The following is an 8,353-nucleotide window of genomic DNA, read 5'->3' as shown; positions in this document are numbered from 1 at the left end:
AGAGATGCGTTCGCGGAATGCTGCCGTCGGTTAGTTTACCAGTCCCTCTGAACTACCGCTTTGCTTCACGTGTTAATAGGTTGATGGTGCGTCATTAATATAACAGCCGGATCGAAATGAATGTTCAGAAGAACCAGGCAGAACTATTAGCCCTCATTAAGCGACGTCGCGGCCATTTTGCTTGTAGGTACTGCTCCTCCCTCAGCGCCCCTGCTCTCCCAGTCACGTGACCCAGAATTCCCCCTTTTAGGGACAATAGTTAACTTTAACCCACGGTTCGCGTTCGAGAAAACGGGCCCTGGGAATCAATGCAGGTATATAGACTGAGGGAGAGAATGAAACGAGTGTGCGCGGGAACGCCAGAGCGTTAGACGCAAAGCTAGCTGGCTTTCACTCTACTCTTCCCGACCTCCAAAGCCAAAAGATAACAAAGAACTCATCTCTTTCGAAAGAGATGAGTTCTTTGTTATCTTTTGGCTTTGGAGGTCGGGAAGGTTCTGTGGTGAAGATTGTGGAGTGTATATAAGAGGGTGACCGAATAAACTTGTCTTTAGCTGTGTTAGAGACGTATCCTCGACTGTTCCTTTTTCTTCTACTTTGAAACTTCCTCTTTTCCTGCCTCAGTCTCAGGCTAACATCAGAATGGTTAATTTCCACCAGCTCGCCTGCGCACTCACTACAATATCATTGCCGTTACAATATTTTCGGAAGTACCGACATACATAATGTTGTAAGTACAGCTTAGGAGGAATATAATGAAAAACATCAGAATGAATAGGAAGACGCTATGAATGAGCGGCGTCCAACGACGGCAAGCAACGAGCGTTCGAGAATTTGTAAGTTTACATAGAATATCTAAACAAAAAAATTTTACACAACATTAAATCTTTTCTGCATATTACCAGTTATTAGCACTACATTCGTAGCTAATTTCATTGCCCTAGCGCATGTCATTAAAACTCGTCTGTGCTGAAAATTTACAAATTTAGGGCAATACTTGGAGAGGTGAACAAAACAAAGTAGTGCAAATACCAAAAAAGTAAATCGTTACATTCCGCTCCGCCATTATCTTAACAAAACTGCTCTATTGAAACCGTGTTATCTTTAATGGATAACATGGTTGTTAATAGATAACACGGATGAGCATCGCACCGGCGTGTGGTCGTGTATTACTACTGCGTGGTGCACGTTAAAGACCCCAGGTTAGCGGTTGTACTGCACTGGCTAAACTGCTCATCTACAGCTGAGACACCAGACGCCCACTGAGGCAGACTAACTTCCGGCTGTATAGACATACACACAACAATTTACATTCAACCGACCGTTTACGTAAATTATCGTGGAGGATAGAACTTTGTAACTGGAGAAATCTTTTCTTTTTTTTTTTTTTTTTCAATACTAGGCACTGCGGTATATTAAAAGCGGAATAAAAAACGAACTAAGATAATGGACCTTTTGTAGAAATACGCGGTGCGCATGCGCGGAGTATTTGATGCGCCTGGGTTCGAGAGTATCTAGTTCTAAACAATCCACCATCTTGCTTTTCTCGCCTTCGCACGCCTTGGAGACCATCGAGACTCAAGCTTTGATGTTGCGAATAAGGTGAACACGAGTCATCGTACTGACGACGCCCGTTCTAGATTACGACGTGCACCGCAATCATGCCGGTGAACTTCGGCTGTCGGAACTATTATCGCCCGGGTTGTGGAACTAGCTTTCTTCGCTTCCCGTGTGCTAAGCTTCATCCCGTTAAGCGAGCAGCCTGGATTCGTACCGTCAGGAGAGTTGACAAGTCCGATCCCTCGAAGAACTGGAAGCCGAGTCAGCTGTCCAGACTATGTAGCGCCCATTATATTACAGGTATAGAGCTTTGCGAAGTGCGGAGATGATCACAGCCGGCGTTAGACAAGGCACACCCGCAACCCTACACCCTACACTGTTTAGCTACTCGCGTCCACGACCGTCAGCCCTCGGTCGGTTTCAACGCTGGTCCTCCAGATCATCAACCCAAGGTGAGAACCTTTTTTTGGCAATCAGGTCAACTGAACACGAAATATCAAGGACACGAAGGAAAGAACTGGACAAAGACAACGCTGACTATCAACTGAATTTTACTTTGTCTTCTCCCCGGCCTAGGCCCTTTTTTCTTTCTTTTTCTTCGTCTAACGGCAGAATAAACACTTATAAAAACCTTTTAGCCTATACTTCGTTTCAGCTTCGGTCCAGACGCAGCCAAAGCTACAAGCGCGAGCTCCGGGCTTTCAGCATCCCTGCCAAGCACGCGCGCTCGTGCAGTGCAAGCACTGTTCTGGGCCACATGCTCGCGCTTGTAGCATCGGCTGCGTCTGGACCGAAGCTGAAACGAAGTATAGTATTCAACGGGGTGTGGCAGACCGCAATCTTCTCCTTTTTCTTCGATGGCCAAGGCCTCCAGCACTTCACGCGAGAAGGAGTTCTTTTCCTATGAAGGACGGTTATGCTGGTGAGCTCGGCATCGCATCCACAGGTCCGGCAATGAGCTGACAAATGTCCTGCTGATTCTTAGAATGGATGCTTGGGCGAGTTGGGTATTCATATTCATATTCCTGCTGATGTGCTTCTCACCGAGGCTGCGTGCTCCCTTGCTCTATCATTTATACATCGGCCAGTTTGGCCGATGTATAAATGCGAGCAGCGAAAGAAAACTAAGAGCAGCAAAAAGAAAACGAACCGGTAGCACACAAGAAGCCTAACGTGGACGTTGTTTTCTCTACAAATACTCTCCAACCCAGTGCGCCTCAGGTTCGTCCATCGCCCCATACTACAACGGTTAAACCAGCTGAACTACGAAATTAGGGAGAAAGGAGTAAAGACAGGTGATCGCTGGACTACCAACTATTTAATAAAGATTCTTCGTTTTCCTCTCATTGTCTACTGGCGTTGTGGCTACCTTCTCTTCTTCCTACTTGATTTTTCTGTTCCATCTCGGATACTGGTTTTCCGGAGGAATCTTTTTTCGCTTTCCTGTAGCGCAATAGATGGTGTACTAACGCAATTTTCTTCTTTATCTTCTATGGCCAAGGCCTCAAGTATTTCACGGGCGAGCTGGTCTTTGTGGTGAGCTAATATGGTACCCAGGTCGAGCTTGGCCTCGCACGTGCATGCTCGACAATGAGCGGCTAAATGCCCCGGCCCTGTTAGGGCTCTTATGTTTGCTGCATGCTCACGTGCTCGATCGTTCACGCACCTTCCCGTTTGTCCAATATACACACGCCCACATGACAGTGGTATGTTATACACTACTCCCTTTTCGCATTGGACGTACTTATTCTTATGTTTGGTGTTGCAAGTGCCGGTGTTGTTGGCCTCCCCTAGATTAACCTTCCGGCACATGGCATATCCCTTGTTTGGTGCCGAGCACACTACTTTGACGCCCTGCCTTGTGGCGATCTTTTTCAATCTATGTGTGACTCCATGAATATACGGAACCACCGCGAAAGGTGATCTAGGAACCTTTTTCCGTGTGTTAGAGTCATTCTTTTGGCTGGATCTCTTGATGTTTTGGCAGAGTTTTTCACATATGGAGGCTAAGAAGGGTCTCGGATACCCGGCCTCATGGAGTCTGGAGATTTGGGTCTTGAAGCTTTGTCCCATCTGATGGGAACATGTTTTTCTGAGGCTAGCTGTGAGAGCTGTAGTGGCGACCCCTTGCTTTACATTTTTCGAATGTTCTGAGTCAAACGGAAGGAACCCTTTCCCCGATCGCGTTTCGTACCTCCAACAAACGTGTTCCTTTTGGAAGTCTAAGGCCAAATCCAGAAACCTGATAGACTTATCAGCGGGAAGCTCGTATGTAAAGGTGAGGCCCATGCAATTTGTTTGAAAATCCCTAAGAGTGGTGTTAAGGCATCCGTCTGATGTTTCATCAACTGGGGTGGTACATAAAATAAGAAAGTCATCAACATACCGAAAAATAACTGCAACTCGTGGGTCTTTCAAACCTTGTTGTATAGCAACCCCACAGGCGCCTAAAAAGACGTCGCACAAATATGGTGCCACTTTTGACCCGATGCACACTCCACTCTTCTGGACAAAGTGCTGATCTTGGTAAGTCACTACCGTTGCGGAGAGGTAAACCCTTAAAATCTCCAAGAAGGTGTCAACGCTAACACCTGCTCCATTTTGGAATTTCGCAAGGCCTTGATTTTCAATGGTATTTCTGAGGACGTGCAACAGCCTTGCTTGAGGGATCGCCCCATAGGTGGCAGCACATATTCGCCAAAAGGTCCATTTTAATATCGTGACATCGAAGTATATTTAAACCATAGAGTTATTACAATAAACGCTAGAGGCTCAGCTGGCGCTAGTGTCTATGGGACTTCCGGTTGCAAATTGAAGCAGACAGCATGCAGTCTACTTTTCCAGACTTCCTGTGTATTCCTATGGGAAAACGCGCGTGAATTTTGTCTCGTCGCCGGAAAATAACATTAATAACTTTTGTTATTTCGGTTGTACCGGGTAGTATGTACTTTTTTTAACATTGTGAAAGCGTAATTGCTTTAGTTACAGCATTTTTCCTTTACCACTGAACGATGCTAAACTTCGCTATATTTCAGGCCCAAACCTCGGTTCCATGGCAGGTATGTAGAAACGAGCGACGATTCTAAGCAAAATGACGATCGAAAGGAATGTAGAGTGTGTTCAAAGTTCGCCAGCATTCCGTTGGTGCTTATATATTGCTAATATGCCTGTCCTCTTACTATATGAAAATGACCCCGTCGTGCATCTTTACGCGGTTAAAAAAAACGTTCGAAACGTAAAGAATAAAGTACGTGGGCTACGAAAGGTGTGTTTTCTTATTATTTCCTATGTTGGGCAGTTTTTATCGCGCACCCGTCCTCTGGCTTCCCCCTATTTGCAAAGATTTTGGAGCGTGTGGGTGATGATTTCAACACAGAACAAGCATCTTCGCACATATTCATGAGCAGAAAGAATAAAACAGTACTTATTTATTGCAAATCGGACTATATTACGTGACTTTCAACTTATTTTGATCGTCTGCAAGCACAAGGAGTTACTTACCCAGTGTTACTGCGTAGTTCTTGCCGTCTCTCTTGGTTATCCACATGTCGTTCGTTCGTTTGGCACGTATATCCCCCATGCTGGAAGCGTCGACGCCGTGTTCGCGCTAACAGTGTCCGACAGTGCACATAAATACACGTACGAAGCGGTTCTAATACCGTTTTTAATGCCACGAATTTCAAATAAAAACGCTGTAACTGACCAATTATTTCGTCTGCGTGACTGAGAAATGTCCAATGTGCCTAGTACGTACAAATTATTCGTGATATTTGCTCTTATCGAGCGCAGAGAGAAAATGCACTCGCTTTTTCCCATAGAAATGCATTACCGGAAGTCAATTTCTGACTGCTTGCTGTCTGCTTCAATTTGCAACAGCACACTAGCGCCAGCTGAGCCTCTAGCGTTTATTGTAATAACTCTATGATTTAAACAACAGTTCTTTAATTTCACATTAAATTTATGACTGTAGAATACATAAAAAGGTTATAAACCGTCAAAAAAGGTCCAAACCATCAATCACGATGGCATTTTTAGCATTGTTTGTGTCTTCCGCTGTAGTGGGACGTGGCACAATGATCAAACTGTATTTTACCACGTGGCTTCAATGGGGTATACGGAAGGAAGAAGAGGACAAACAAGAACGTCGAAGAAGAAGTAGTAGGAACTGCTGCGATGTATTTTATGGAGGGTAAGGAGCGATTATTTCTTTTTATGTTCCAGGTTAATAATTGTCAATTACCCTTAAAATAAAAAAAAAAAACGTAAATCGGCGTACGTCCCAGCGCGGAAAACCTGCTACGCCAAATGTCATCCTTTTCTTAAGTATTTCTAAACACATACAGCGTGTTCTAAATATTGGATTTAACGAAGCCCTACTAAGACAATTCGTCCTAAGACTTCGTGGTTCGGAGTGATGTTTCTAGAAAAAAAAATATATCTAAAAAAAAAAACAAGACTCAACTATCCGCCCCACTTTCCTGCAAATGTTCAAAATATGACACATTCAAAAACAGTGAGGCGTATTCGCTGGCCTTTATACAGTGGCGTAGCCAGGCATTTTTTTTGGGTGGGTGGGGTGGGGGAGGGAGGGAGGGGGGGGGGGTCAAAATACATGTGTATATGGCCGCGCGCAGGGCCAAGCAAGCAGGGCTCGGTAACGGAGTTCTAGAAGATTCGCGTTTATTCTTACTCGGGACGTAACCTTTATCAATTCGTCATGCTTCCTTGTTCTCGAATGTGCCTGTTTATTCTCGCCCCAAGCGCACCACGCTCAAACCTTCTTTGCCGAGTTTTCGAGAGAGTGACGCACACTAGATAAGGCGCTGCGTGGGACCCCGTCGAGTCAGTCTCGCTCTCGTTTGCAGTTACGCCGCTAAATCACCGCCCGCTTTTCAGCTGTCGAGGCGCTAGTTCTTTATTTGTTCGGCACAAGTTCGCCGATTGAACCTTTATTTTCAGTTTACATTTGTCGAGTTCTTTTTATCCGTGACAATATTATAGGGTCGGTTAGATCTCGGGGGTTGGGGGAGGGGGGAGGGCGACGTCCTAAGTCTCCCCCCTGGCTACGACACTGCTGCCATATACCTACTCCGAAACTACTTCATCGGTGGTATCAATTCAAAATCCTCCGGAATGGCGTTTTTTCAAGACAGCGTCGCGCGGTCAAGGCGGCATTTTATGCTGCATATTTTGCAGCATATGCTGCATATATGCTGCATATATGCTGCATATAGACACGAGCCCTCAATGCGGGACAGTCCCGCGAGTCGCGGGACGGGTGGTGACCCTAGGCTCCAGAGCCCGAGACGGCTCGTGCCGTGTAGCCGGTGTAGGGCTCCACGCACAGAGCTCCGGCATGGTGGTAGCACGTGCAAAAAGACTACAGTTCCCTGGATGCATTGCCGCAGCGGTGGCATGCATATCCAAACTGGCTGGTAATACTAGTATCGGTCTATTGTCAGTAAGAGATGGAATCTAGACTGTCAGAAATATACTTTGTTAAATATCGGTATTTGTTTTGTTTTTTGCAATCTTAATAGATTTAAAAAAAAAAAAAAGTTCATCAAGCAACACTGGTGGTCGCCATTTCTTGGGCACGAAGCGTGTGATTGGATCCGAGTTCGCGCCGAACGCTGACGTCACACTCGTGTCCAATACACGCTCGAAGTGTATAGGGTGGGATCGAGGAAATGATAGCCCGGTGTTTTGGCCCGCAGAAATTAAACCACGCATCGCAGAGAGCTGAAGCTCTATGAGAAAGTGACGTTAGTGGTGGTGATAAAAATTCAAAAGTTTGAGCACATCGCGCTAGCTTGATCAAAAGGTACAAAAAATAAACTAAAATTATCTACGAGCCGACGTCCACCTAAGCCTAATTTGCATCATACCGATATTTGAGGTTGAGGGCGCATGTAACATTTATTTTTCCGGGCGAGTTTTTTCAACTCACACAATTACTACACGCGCCTAAAATCTCAAATTTTAATTTTATGCATATTAGTCTTAGGTGGACATATTGGCTCGCAGAAAATTTTATTTTTTCTGTCGTATCGTTTGATCCAGGTAATGTCGTATGTGTTCAAACTTCCGCAATTTATCACCACCGCCAGCGTCACCTTTCTCATGGAGTTTCAGCTGCATTCAATGCGTAGTTTGTTTATGTGGGTCGAAAAACGCGGTCTTATGTTCTCACTCTCACCCTGCACATGCCCAAGTAATGGCGGACAGGCAACGACGCCCAGTTTTAAAAAGGGTCTATTGCATTCATAATCTCAATTTTTTCTCTCGAGATTTCTTAATGACTATAAATAATAAAAACGGAATTTTGGATTGATAATTGTAAAAGAAAATACACATACCATGAGGGCTCGAAATCGGACAGTTTACTTCACTTAAAACAAAAATCCCATTCTACTCTGGCTAGCAACGACAACCAACACGCATGGCGAACCCTACATTGCGGAAATCCCCTGGTTTCTTCCACTTGGTCCTGGCAAACGTAACTAAAACAACTCAGTTGGATAACAGCCATAGAGCCTTTTTTGAGAAAGTGACCCCGATCCGGTGCTTGAGAACCGAACTAAAGGCGATCGCAACGCCGCCATTTCTACCGCAGCGGCCACTCCGAGAACTGCATAGTATTGGTTCAGATCGAGTCGTGCAAGGGCCGGTGGTGCCCTCTCGCAGTGCCATTTAGCAGTAGCTATATAAATCAACTGTCATGTTTTGACTCGTCGCTAGAGGGCAACACCATTATCGTATCCAGTTTGGTCTCGGTGGACGCGAGCGGTCC

The sequence above is a fragment of the Ixodes scapularis genome, unplaced genomic scaffold (genome assembly GCF_016920785.2).
Source record: "Ixodes scapularis isolate PalLabHiFi unplaced genomic scaffold, ASM1692078v2 PGA_scaffold8__174_contigs__length_109621045, whole genome shotgun sequence".
NCBI lineage: Eukaryota > Metazoa > Arthropoda > Arachnida > Ixodida > Ixodidae > Ixodes > Ixodes scapularis.
Note: the sequence above shows the minus strand (reverse complement) of the source record.